Source organism: Polistes fuscatus, unplaced genomic scaffold (genome assembly GCF_010416935.1).
Source record: "Polistes fuscatus isolate 324 unplaced genomic scaffold, CU_Pfus_HIC Scaffold4, whole genome shotgun sequence".
Taxonomy (NCBI): Eukaryota; Metazoa; Arthropoda; class Insecta; order Hymenoptera; family Vespidae; genus Polistes; species Polistes fuscatus.
The window spans coordinates 5,310,137-5,324,642 of record NW_025113118.1 but is presented as its reverse complement, the minus strand read 5'-3'; the positions used below and the strand labels follow the sequence as shown (position 1 = coordinate 5,324,642).

The 14,506-nt window shown below is 32.7% G+C and overlaps 1 protein-coding gene across 1 annotated transcript in view; it reads right to left on the bottom strand.

Annotated features, from left to right (window-relative positions):
• The window catches only part of LOC122521084 (headcase protein-like), a 158,717-nt gene that overhangs the window by 19,247 nt on the left and 124,964 nt on the right, over positions 1 to 14,506 (bottom strand). The gene's annotated exons all lie outside the window — the stretch shown is intronic.

Sequence of the window (14,506 nt, the reverse complement as noted above, 5' to 3'; positions counted from 1 at the left end):
GCTCAATCCGATCGAATGCTGTTAAGTGACAGATACACACGTACATCTTTCTCTTTCTTTCTTTCTTTCTCTTACATTTATACACGTACATTAAACAGTTCTCTTTCGATTTCTCTGTCTTTTTTTTCTTCAACGTATTGGGTCTCTGATCACCGTAGCTGTAGCTCTTTAGTGATTTTATGCAATGTCCCTATCATTAAATCTCTCTGTAAATAATTCTTTTTTTTTTTTTTTCTTTTTATTCGTTTCTTAGGGAAAAGGAAGAAAGGAGGACATAGAAAAACAGCACCGTCGTCCTCGAGATCTTTCTTTTCTTTTTTTTTTCTCTCTCTCTCTCTCTCTCGACTCCCTGGAGAGATATCCATTACTCGAGATCAAATGATCATCATCTACAATACTACGTGGATATCCAATCACCCAATGATCTATCTCAAACGTTAACTCACAGTCTCATTTTTATAACGATCTATCTACTACTGCACGTTATCAAGGTTAACCACTTTAAACTGTAATAGAAGTAATAATAATTCTGACGTAGAGGTTTAAATTAAGAACGAAGGCTGATTGGAAGAATGTTATAAAAAAAAAATAAAAGAAAATACAAATATTTTAACTCGTCGTATACCTGTATTACTCCTACAAGTGAACGATTAATTGACTGAAAAAGAAAATAAAAAATATATATCATTACGATTAATATAGAATGAAATTTGAGTCAATTGGATTAACGAAGACAAATACTTTGTTGTTATTTTATTTAACGAACGAATAATATGCATATTATTTGACACCTTTTTCGCTTGCTACAAATTGAGAAGATTTTTTATAAATTACAGAAGGACACGGTAGTGGGTGATGGTCATTTGACCGATCGTGGTAAAGGTTTATTGTTAAAATGTAACGAGAAAAATATAAAGAGAACGTAAGGGAAAAGATGAAAAGGTACCTTGGCAGATGTCGTCTGCGGATTACCATTAAGATACATCTTCCTCGCGTTGTTCTCCCTCCCGGAGAGAAGTTTATTTATTCTCGTTTATGCTGGCATCGCTCTTCGGTGTCTGTGTGTGTGTGTGTATGGTAGATAAGTAGGAATTAAATATTCATTCGGCAGACAGAAACGACCGCTTTGTCGAGAAAGCGAAAATTTCTACTAAAATGGTAAAATAAGGGAACAAAGAGAAAGAGAAAGAGAGATGATAAATATAAAAGTATATAAAATACTTGATATTCATTAATTTCAAGGTTGACCCTCTAAAACTCACATTTTCTTTCCTTTATCATAGAAACAGAAATAAATTACATATATAAGCTCGGTATCAAAAGAAACATAAACTTTCGAGATACTCAAAAACTTGATTTCGATGTTTCAAATCACAGTTGATATATTTTCGAATAAAATATCTAAAAATGCTATTATTGTAGAACAAAATTGGATTAAAGATGACAAATTTTAAATATACTCTCTCCTCCCACGCGTGATTTTAAAGATACACAATATTATTACATAATTAAACGAATAATAAATAAGAAAAAAAAAAGATAGGAGAAATCATAAACAAAAGTTATTTTGAATTCGCGTAGCGAAAGAAATGTTACCCTCTTTTTATCATCTTTAAAGTTTTCTTCTCTACTATGACTCTCTCTCTTGTCATCCTTGAAATAAGAAAACAAGGAAGGTAAAAGAGGAAGAGGAAGAGAAGAATGAAGAATGAAGAGGAGAAGAAGAGGGCGAGGAAAACTCATGTTGGTAACGTCATCGTGCATTATTAACGCTTGATTTGCCCATCCTTACCAGTAGCAATACCACCAACGAAGACTTTTGCATTGCTTTCATAAAAGTGTCGCGAACTTTGAAGAAGGTCTCGTCAAAAGATTATATTCAAATTCGCATATATTTTCCAGAGGTGGTGGTAGTGGTGATGGTGGTGGTGGTGTTATAAGGGGGAGGGGAAGGAAAAGATTATGTATGGATTTCTGGGCCGACGGTGGAAATCCATGCATTTTTATCAGGCTAATTTCGGTCGTTGTTTGTTACTTTTTTAAGCAGAGAGAAAAAAAAGAAAGAAAAAGATAATAATAAAAAACTAACCACCCACACCCCCATTGTAAAGGATGAAAAAAAAAAGGAAACAAAAAATTGTTGGAAAATATTAAAATGAAAACAAACACAGAGACAAAATTCGCTGACTTTGTACGAAAACGTTGGATTATTTCTTTTTTTATTTTCTTCTTCTTTTCCGAATATTACAGAATAAAAGGAAAAACAACTTTGGATTTAATTTTGTATAAAATATATAATATATATAAATATATAAATAATAAAAATAAAAATAAAAATAAATATATATTAGAACAATTTTCGTTATTGCGTCAGAGTGGTGATGGTGGTTGATATTACAGAGAAGTAGTTTTATTTGTTATATGTTATTTTTATTTGATATACACAGTAAAGGGGATAATAGAAGTTGGATGGATGACGATAAGGGACATAGTTTATGACTCGCTTTAGTTTCTCGTTGAAATCCAGAGAAATTGTCGTGTACGTATCATCTGTCTCCTTCGTGTCTCTTAGTAACGTAAAAAAGAAAAGAAAAGAAAAGAAAGAGATAGAGAGAGAGGGAAAGAAAGTGGGAAGAAACTTGACAGCCGGCGCACTCGCATTATTAGGAACATAAAAGCCAATGTCGTACGTTTCGAGACAAAACGACGGTGTGTGTGCTTGCTTGCTTGCTTGCTTCGTCGTTCATACATCCTCCTCCTTCTCCTCCTCCTACTCCATCTTTACCAACCCTCATATTTTTTTGCCTCCTGTTTTTTTCCACTCCCTCTTCCTAACATAAAGTTGAAAAATTCTTCTTCTTTCTTCTATTTTTCTTTTTCGGTCATTCCTTTTTCTTATTTTTCTTCCATCTTGTTTCTTAGCATCCCCAATTGTGTCTCTCGATAATAATTTATATTTACACGATTATCATATATAACTTCATTTTGTAATCATATTACTTTATAATTTACGATAATCTATTATATAATTAAACTATTATTATTATTATATTTTCGTAACGTTTGTTGCAACAAAGCGGATAATAATTTCTATTTATTTTGTTCCTTTTTTTTTCTTTGTTTTTTCAGAAATATATCGTCTCAAAAGTTCCTCTCATTATTTTCTTAAATAAATTTCACTCGAAAACTATTTTTCTTTCTATATTGCAAAATGCAGTAATAATATCTAGAGCAAAAATGGATCGTACGTTATTTTGTAAAATAATATTTAAGATAACTATCGTGCGTCTGTAAAATTTGATATATTAAAAAGAAAAGAAAAAAGAAAACAAGAGTAAGAAAAAAAACATTTTGAAATTTTGCAATACGTACTTATATTACTCCAAATAAAAAAAATACATAAAAGATGTCAAAAACCTAGTGAAATTAATTAATTATTGCTCAGCTTACTTAAATAATAATTCAATAATTTTCTCTTGCGTCACACGCACACACACATACACTTTTCTTCGACTTCCTAGGTGATAATAAATGCAGAGAGAGAGAGAGAGAAAGAGAGAGAGAAGAGAGAGAAAGAAAGAAGCTTCCGAGGTCCTTGAAAATATTTTTACACCGTGTTCGATCTAAAGATAGAAGTGAAAACTGCTGTGGACCGCGTGTGTGATGATTCTTTCTTCTTCTTCTTGTCGTCGTCGTTGGGTTCGCGGGTTGCGGTTGCCGACGATGAGACACAAGTCGTTCCGTATGAGAATAAAAATGATGCCTGCGGAGAATAGAAAAAAGCAAGAGAAAGAAAAAGATAAAGATGAAGATAAAGAACGAGAACAACCGCGACGACGACGACGACGACGACGACAGTTGAAAATTTTGCTTCGAGAGAAAACGCGCGAAGCATTTTTACTGCTACGCGCCCCTTTTTCTTTTTTTTTTTTTTCTTCGCACATAATTTTTTTCCTTTCTTTCGTCCCTTTAAAAGACAATGTTGTGTCAGTATTGTATAGTAAGCGGTCATTTTTCAACAAAAAAAAGAAGTCAGAATATAAAAATGAAAACACGAGGATTAGAAACCTCACGCGCGATGTTAAATAATATATTTTTATTAATATATTTTATCTAATATATATATTTTTAATTCGATTAAACGAATTAAACATAATCAGCCGAATTTTATAGTATTAGATTAGATTTTGACGAATAATTCAATAAATTGTTAGACATAATCTTTCAAAATTTTTCGTTTCAAAATTTATTAGTTCGTTTGATTTTTCTTTTTTTTTTTCTTACAGAAATCAGAAAAAAAAAAAACGATTTCAAACTTGTTCCTGGAACATTGTATAAAAATTGTGCGCATTACTTCTCTTTTAATAATAATAATAATATCCTTCACTTTTGATTTCAAAAAGTATTAACTAACCAAAACGAAATTTTGGAATTAAAAGAAAAAATAAAGGCAAGCAAAAATTGTTGTTGTTTACTTCGATCGTTAGGAATATTTTTGAAAGAGAATTCCTAAGATTATTGAAGATAATATTCAGCGTACGTTTTACAAGGGCGTCGTAAAAGCTAGAAATATCATTCTAAGTCTCCGAAATTCCTATGTTTCTCTCTGTCTGTCTCTCTCTCTTTCTCTCAGCGAGTGTGTCACGCAAGGTTACAAATAAGTCTGGAAAGTATCTTCTAGCTAAGGTTTCCTTTGGAGAATGAATCGCAAACGAAACGTCGAAGCCGTTAAAAGACGAGCCGTAAAACGAAGACACACGCTGACAATATAGTAGTTGTAAACACACACACACATAGACACACACACACAGAGTCACTCGCGCAGCCACGTATCTACAAACATGCGTTATATGTCATGCGTATCATCGAGAAAAAGATCTCGAGAAAGAGAACCGTGTTTCCTGTGTGCCACGTTACGAACAACACGGGGGCGGAGAAAGTGTTGTAAAGGGTACGTGAAATACGACTGGTATTATTATTATTATTATTATTATTATTATTGTTATTATTATTATTGTCTGTCGATACTATCGGAGAGAAATTCTTTGTATTTTTTATTTGTATTATTTTCTTCTACGCACTTTTTCCATCATCGTGGCGCGTACCACCCCTCCCCTCCTCCTCCTCCTAATGTGATCTTCGATTTAAAGAAACAAACGATTTAATTATTTATTTTCTAACGTATCAATTTTCATTTTCATCGTTAGAGCGCATATATGCGCTTCTCATAGATTACACGTTGTTCGCAATAACAATGAATATCACAACACAATAAGCACGAATGCTTATTATACTGCTATTCTGTACTGTATAAGGTAATGTTGGAACTCAAAGGATTGATAGATGGTATTATTAAAGATGAAGTTGATATTTCGGTATCTAATTAGGATGTAATTGGATAAGTGAAATGGAGATATATCGGTCAGATACATTATAATAGTGATTATATACACCGACGATGATCAATAGTATTGTGTGTACGTATTAATAGGATTATGAAATAATATTGATCTACCAATAGCGCATATATTAATATAAAATTAATATGAAAAATTGATCAAAGAGAATAATATATTTGAATGAAAATTATTTTCTACATTTACAACCGACGTTTAATAATCTGAAATGATAGAAGAACGCGCGTTGAAAAATAAAATATGAAAAATATGAGAAGGGTGTGTGTGTGTGGAGGGGGAGGGGGAAGGTTGAACAAATTTTAAAAAACGAGATTTTATTTTGCTTCATTTTCGTTTCTTTAAATAAAAATGAATTTTTTGATCGAGAGAGGAAAAAAAAAAGGGGAAATAATAAAAATAAATAAATTTTTGTATGAACACCAATTTGATCGAACACGTAGCAGTAAAAGTTAAATCATATAATTGAAATTTTGTGCGATTGGGTGCAGAAAAAAAGTGCACGAAGGAATTTGATGGTGGAGAGAAGAAGTACATTCGAAGAAATATTACGATCCAGTCGTGAACGTGTTAAAAAAAGAAAGAAAGAGAGAGAGAGAGAGAAAGAGGGGGAGGAGGAGGAGGAGGAGCAAGAGGAGTTACCACCACGCGGTTCTCGTTTATAAAAGAAAATGTGTTTCTCTTTTTCGTGATAAGATATATCGTACATTTGCTTTATCGCTATAGGGGAATAGAAAAATCATTCTCCTCGAAGTAGAAAATGTTCACAATGGCTCGTTGCATCGGAATTACTCTCATTCCCCATCGTACGACGAAGATAAGAGACTATCGAAACTGTTTACATTGGGCGCCGATCATCGACAATTTACTCTTACTACTAAACTACTATAATCTTACAATAATATTATATTTTTTTTATAAGATTTCTTCGATAAGCTGGAAAATAATCGAATTATGAAACGAAATCGAATACCGTACGAATAATAATAATAATATAATGTTATATATAAACGAATTCGATGTTAAATAATGAGTAAAGATAAAAGTATTTTTTGTTTAAATTAAATTTTTATTATTAATTTCGAACGATAGGATTAATTTTAAAAAAACAATGTTTCAACGTGGCAAATATATTCTCGAGTAATTTCATTTCGTTTGTCGACGAAGTATCCTCCCCCTCACGAATTACGATTGACATAATATTTACATATATTATTAGAAAAATTAATTAATATTCATTAAAAAAAAAAACAAGAAATTATTAAACGTTTAATTAATGAGTAAGCAACGAGCATAAAACTTTTATTATTCTTCCTTTTTTTTCTATGAAAAGTCATCTCGAAAATTTATAACGTATATTAATATATATATTTCATTATAAATAAATTATATACAAAATAAATATAAATTAATTAATATAATTTAAATTAATAAATATATATTATATTATATATAATAATAATTATAAATTAATTATTATAATATTAAATTAATTCGCAAAAATGAAACGAGAGAGTAAGAAAAAAGGAAAAAAAAAAGAAAAAGAAAAAGATCCTACGATAGAAGATAAATAATACGTATCCCCATGCATATATTATCTATGTACCCTTTATGTATATATGTAATGTATGTGACGTGCGTGTGTTTAAATACGTTCGTCCGCGCATGTGTGTTTAGAGATCGTGTAGACGCATAAATGAGAAGATTTACGTGATTGGTTAGACTCGGATGTTAAACGTAGGATCGATGCACCCGCGGTTACAATAGTAACGGCGCAGAGAGAAAGACAAAGAGATAACAACGCATTGCGAATTATGCATGTACGTGGTGCGTTTGACAGGTCGTTCTATGCAGACAGAGACATGGACACAACAAAGTCCTGGTTTGCTGCTCGTTGTTGTTGGTTTTACCCTTTCGACGACGACGACTACGACGAGGACGACGCAACGTCTGCCGTTGGTGCTTACATCTACGTGTGTTGTTGTTGTTGTCTCACTGCGAAACGTGTTTTAAATTCTTAAACGATTTTCTTTATCCGACAGAACATTTCCACGAATCATCGAACGATATTTTTTCACGCTTCGCCAAAACGTCCCCCCCTACTCCCCCCACTCCCCTCCTAGATAGACGACGAGTTTTCAAAAATTACGATAAAGTAATTTGCAATTAAATGGGGGGTGGGTTTTAAATTTACTCCGCTTTCAAACGTAATCAATGCGCGAAAGATTAAAAACGCGAATAATTACGAATAATGTTATTAATATCAATTGATATTTTATATTCGTATAAATTATATATAATGTAATAAATAATGTAATTGTGCGGAAGGACATTTTTTTAATTTAATAATACTTTTTTTTTAGTAATTTTTGTTTCTTTCTACAAAAATAATTCTTTATGTTTTATTCGTAAAAGTGCATCGATTTTCTATCGAATATTAATTTTCAATATTTCGATTTTTTTCTTCGAGGTAGAGTTTCAGATAAATACATCTGTTAAAACATTTAGTATGTTTTAAACGATTAGGTAATTATTAGAAAAACATCAATAGAACGTGCATACCTTCGACTCGACTTTGATTCATACAAGTATTGGCATTCGGTGTATATAAGAAGCGTGCAATGATCGGCAACCTGAGTAATCGTTAGAATGAAAGAGAGTAGAGGGGGAACGGAGAAGGTGGAGTCTGGCTTGGGTTCTCGTTTCTTGGCACGTACGACGATTTCTTTGACCCCTTGATGTCCACTGAACTTATGAGAAGTTTTCTAAACTTTCCTCGTAACAATGACATCAACCGAGGAATCGAGAAAATTATTCTTACACACGCGGTGGTGGGGGTGGTGGGGGGGAGAGGACAAATCTTAAATGCATCGTTTATTTATCGATTATTTCTTTCTTTCTTACTTTTCTAACAAGTAATTTATAATTATGAGAAAAGAAAAAAAGAAATATATATATATATATAGAAAGAAAAATGAGGATTCAACAACTTATTTGGATCGTAATCTAAATTTGGTTAGATAAGAAATAAAAATGAAATCAATCTCATAACAACTCCTCCTCCCACGCGTCGTACTTTGATTTTCTTCGTAAGAGAAAGAGAGAGAGAGATAAACGAACAGATTTAATGACGTCATCGTGCCCATAACTCCTCTGCCGGGGTCAATTATCACAAGAACAATAGCTTTTTTTCTCCCGTTTGGTTATTATGCTCGTGAAAACGCTTATCGTTGACTCTTCACTCTTGGAGAAGGAAGAAATGAGTTGGCAAGCAAGCAAGCAAGCAAGCAATTCGTTCTTGGTCTTGCTTTCGACCTGAATGACGTCACAGTTGAGATAGCGATAGTTTATAATTATAACGGCAATGGCGCTTAGCTTTCTCACTCTATTTTTATCATTCTATTTGTTTCTTTCTTTCCTTGTTTTTTTTGTTTTTTATTTGTCATATTATTTACCTTACTTTCGAACTGAACTCTCGTCGATATTATCTCCGACCTTTGTCAGCCAACGAGATTCTTTTTCTTTCAAATATGGACTTTAACACTATTGAGAATAGTTAACACATGTTTCTCAATTACCCATCCATCCATCCATCGTCCGGTTAGCGAACGAGAGAAACTATTGTGTGTTTTAAAACTCGATGAACATTTTAAACTTACGTTAGTTAGTTTTACATCGAATACTGAATTTTATTTAGGGAATTTAATTTCAACGCGAAAAATTTTATTTTATTTAAAACGAATACGTGTTATTTCTATCTCTCTCCATTAGTTTCGTACATATAAAAATCTTAACATACAAAATTTTATTCTTCGTTTCGTGATATCTGTGTACAAATTGTCTTTAAAAACAATGACTTACAATTAGAGAAATAATCCATAATTCGCAAAATGTACTTCGAAAAAAATGTATATAATTAATATTTCGTTTTATTTTCCATCTAAAGATACGTACAATAAGATCTTTCTTTGTTGTATAATAAAAGAAAAAGTTTGTCATGAATTTACAGAAAAAAAATTCCAAAAGTTCGATATCATTTAAATCCTTTAAATTTGATTTCTTTTTAAATCGCACAAAGTTGATTGATCTTCATTAATAAAGGTAATAATAAAAACAAAAAGAAACAGAAAATAATAATAATTCAATAAAATTTGTTGTCAGAAAGTTAAGACGACACTTATAAATACCGTCCTATCTAAAAGATTTATAAGATTATCGGGAAAATGTGGCGTTACCTCTCAATTATTACTTGAATCTCATGTATTTTCATCATATCAATAAAATTCAATAGTAACATTCGTTCCGTCTTTCTTTATCCATTCATTGATTTTGAAACGTGTCACCGTACGACAAGAAAACTGACAGACACGCACAAAGTTGCGTCGTTTCAGCGAGGCCGGGTTCCATTATCAGAACAGCTTCTTGAACCGGATCATAAATCGAAGGCCTACGTGTTCTAGGAGAACCGGTACTCATCCATCGCCATTCGTAGAGACTAGTATAAGTTAGTTGACTAGCTGGTTGGTTGGTTTGGTTGCTCTCCATTGCTCGATCGTCGTTCAATTAAAATCATACAAGAGAAACGACAACTTCTCTCAGTGTGTTTCGTCTTCTACTCTAGAAAATCAAACGTTCAAGATGGAGACGACACGTTGTTCGATCGTAATGTTCTTGCTGAACAAGAAAGAATGAGTTAACAAAAGAGAGAGAGAGAGAGAGAGAGAAAGAAAATTATCGAGTGATATGCGACACAATGTAATAGAAAATGGCGAGTTAGCGAGCACTCGGGTGGAATTCACGGAACCTTTCCATTTCCCAGATCACGTTCGAGAGAGTCCGAAACGTGCCCGACTATTATTAGAATGCTAAACCTACACCAACGACGGCTATCCTTTTCCCTCTTGGAATTTTCTACCTAACGAGCAAGTTATATTTAATTTAAATATATATATATCATTTACAGAACATCTGGTGGCACATAAATAATGATTTAAATATCTTCTCCGTGGCTCGTAGTCGAATAAACAAATCTATAGCCCCCGGTAGACCAATTTATATCATAACACATCGCATAACGTAACAGAGCCATAATCATTTGATTTCGCTTCTTATTTTAATCATCGTTCTTCGCTTATCTCCCCCTGAGTACAATTTATTAACATAAATAATACACGACCCCATTTTTGCGTTTGATTTGCTTCAACAAATGTTTTAACGTTAAACGTAATTGTTGTACAATTGAATCGTACCTTAATGGCTTCCTCTTTCTCTCTCTCTCTCTCTCTCTCACTCTATTCTTATGCAATTATCAAACGATCGGAACGATAGAGAAACAGATTTATCTTGTTGGACATCGAAGTAAATCACACGTAATTATCGCGAGCAAAATCGGTCTATTAATTTCTTCGACGGTTTGATCGACGAATTACTCTCTGGCCGATAATCTCGAGAAAGCTCTAATGATTTCTCTCTCTATCGTTGTCTTCCCTTCCTTCCCTCTTCCTCTTCTTATCTCTCTCTCTCTCTCTCTTTCCTACCCTGTTTCGTGATTTTGCAGCCTAGCCATAAACACCGATCGTCACGAGAGAACATAGTACTACATACTACATAGACTAATTTGTTTGAGTGTGTACGCGTAAAGGTCTGATAGATCTTGTGTACAGTAACCACAGTTAACGGCACACCATTGGCTGCGGTTGGCAGCTACCAGCAACGCGACCAGTTCATAGATATTTACTCGACGATTATTATTGCGTTAAGGATAATAATTAAATATTTTTCTTAAGAAACAAGGTAGACGATAAGGTGATAGATTTCTTCTTTTTTCTTTCATTCTTGTATCTTTTTTTTTTAATTAGTTTTACAAGCTCGCAATTGTTTTTTTACTCCAAGTTATTTAAACAGAATAATATACGATTTCTTATTACTAATAATAACTAATTTTGTTTGTACTCGTGATAATACTAATATAATTTATACCATAATTATTATTAATAATAATAATACACTCTTTTTCTAAACTGTATATATCGATCAGTAAAAACAAATTGTTTACAAAATTTTAGGAAGACCAGAAAATAAAGAAATCTATATTTCCATATAGAAATAAAAACATGACCTAATGTGATCGAGTAAAAATACAAAAATAAAATGTGGACAAGAGAGAACAGATAACGATCTCGTAAGTTGCGATTGCGTGACACTTGGTAACTCGAGAAACACAATAAATATATATTTTATAGTACATAACACCAAGAAGGTGTTAGCCTTAGGTGTTGTAAAGATATACTTATGTGGTATTACTGCAATTCATGTTCGTGTGTCTGCAACACTATAGTCTTCCCTCCCTCCCTCCCTCTTCCTCCTCCTTTCGATAGCGCAGGTGGTGGCATAAGCAAAGAGAATTGAAATCTCGGTTTATCGTTCTCGCCATCTGTTTCCCTCTCGAAAAGGTTCTTCTTTCTTCCATTTCCTCTATTTCTCCAACTTTAACCGCGAGCAAATCTGCACGCGAATCGTTTTCGTAAGATAATCTCTACCCCCCCCTTGTTCCCCCCGCCACCTCCCCCGTCTTCTTTGCCCTTCTCAACGCGTAAGCCACTTTATGAATACCTTCCGACATTTTGCACGAAACGCGATCGACTTAGGTTATTCTTCGTGCCTAAAACGAGACTATTATAATAATTTTCCTCATCGAATTCTCGTTCGTTAAAAGCTTTTAACAATTATTCTTTAATTCGCGTGATCAAAACTTTACCAATAATGTTTAAAACTTTCCTCGAAATTGGTATTCGAATTTTTAACGTAATAATAATAATAATAATAATGTTAGGGAAAAAAAAAATATGAACGAAACGTAAATGAACAAAACATTTTTATACCCGTTGATTATTAAACCGAAAATTAGTGTTTATTCTTCTTCTGCTTCTTCTTAAATGAAAATAATGTTATTGTTTTTTCGTCATAATTGTTCTTTACGAAAATATTAAGAGAAGAAAAAAGGGACCAGAGTTGTCGACAATTTTACGGGCTTCCGCAGGTAATTATGTAACCGGTCAGTTATTACGACGACTATGCAGAGTCATAAAATCGTTACGAGTGATCGTCGTTAGCCCTACGAATTAGCCTTCTGACGTTTATGAACCATCGATCTCGGAAACATCAAGTCTAACTTGTCCTGCGCGCGCGCGTGCGCTTACGTGTGCTTGCGTGCATGTATGCGAGAGAAAAAGAAAAAAAGAAAGGGAGAGAGAGAGAGAGAGAATCATAGTAAAGTCTTCTCTCGTCCTTCGTATTTTCCTTCGCCACAGGAATGTAATATAACACTGGCGTGCGACGACGATGCTATCGAATCGTTCCCAAGCACCGTGGTGGGTCCTCGTATTTTTACAAAAATCATTTCCCAGTCATTTCCGAAGAGATTAGTATCGGTTCTTGAAAGAAAAAAAAAAAAACGGAAAAAGGAAAAAGAATCGAAGGATAAATAAATATGTTTCGCTTTTTCACAAAAAAAAGAGAAAAATAATTTTTCAAATACAGGGACAGCGAAAAAGAAAAAATCAAAACAATTAAAATTACGTTTAAAAACCGATCATCATATTTGTTCGAACGCGCGAGTGAGTTAAAAAAAAAATGTCTACCTAACGTAAAAATCACTTTTTATTCTGTCAAACACTCGCTTTTACTATGTCGATACAATAATCTGAATATTTTTCAATCCCATCCTCGATATTATATTTCGATCGTATGTATTTTCTTTTCGATACACTGATCTCTGATTTTTGGCGTAAAAAAATAGAAACATTTTGTTTTCTTCATTATTAGTAAATTAACAAACGACTTAATAATAAATAGAAACATTTATGACAATAACGATCAATATACAATATCATCATATTAAATAAATTTCTTTGTATAAAGTTAAGGTGACTAAAAATTCATTTAAAATTTTAAGATTTTTGGCGTAAAAAAATAGAAACTTTTTTTTTCTTCATTATTAGTAAATTAACAAACAACTTAATAATAAATAGAAACATTTATGACAATAACGATCAATATACAATATCATCATATTAAATAAATTTCTTTGCACAAAGTTAAGGTGATTAAAAATTCATTTAAAATTTTAAGATTTTTGGCGTAAAAAAATAGAAACTTTTTTTTTTCTTCATTATTAGTAAATTAACAAACAACTTAATAATAAATAGAAACATTTATGACAATAACGATCAATATACAATATCATTATATTAAATAAATTTCTTTGTACAAAGTTAAGTTGATTAAAAATTCATTTAAAATACAACAGAAACTATGCAACAGCGAAATATATATATATATTATATTTTTACGATATATTATTACACTAATGATATAATATATATAAATAATAATGATATACATGAATTTATATAAAATATTAATGTATATATATTTATTGTAACTGCGATCAACGGCATAATGGACATGGAGTGCTGGTTGATATCTATTTTGCTTACTAATTGTTAACAATCACGATGAAAAACACATTGGTCGAATACAGAGAGAGCAAGAGATAGAGATAGAAAGAGAGAGAGAGAGAGAGAGAGAGGAAGATAATATAATAGACCAGACGGGGTTGGTTCGAAGTGGCACTCCCTGTCTGCCGACCCACGCCACCTATCCTGCGGCCTGTCACATGATATTATTATGTGCACATGCCCATGTATCACCAAGCTACCTGACAGATCGGGCTCTGTATATCTCTGTACAATACCATGCCAGTAAAACTAGGTGCGTTCTTTTTATTTCTCTGCTTCTTCTTTTACATTTTTTTTTTTTTTTCTTCATTTTTATTTCTCTTTCTCGATCTCTCACACAAACACACATACACTCACACATACGTGAGAGTGTAACATGTGCGTATATGTGGAGCATCAGAGACCCCGACGTGTAGGATAAAATGAACGAGCTTGTCTTGTCCTCTTTCGTTCGTGCCACCATCACCATCACCATCAATGCCACCACACCACCACCACCACCACCATTCATCCACCTCTTCCTCATTCTACCAAATGCGACTTCGTCTCCTTCGGAACAACTTTTAAGGTCAC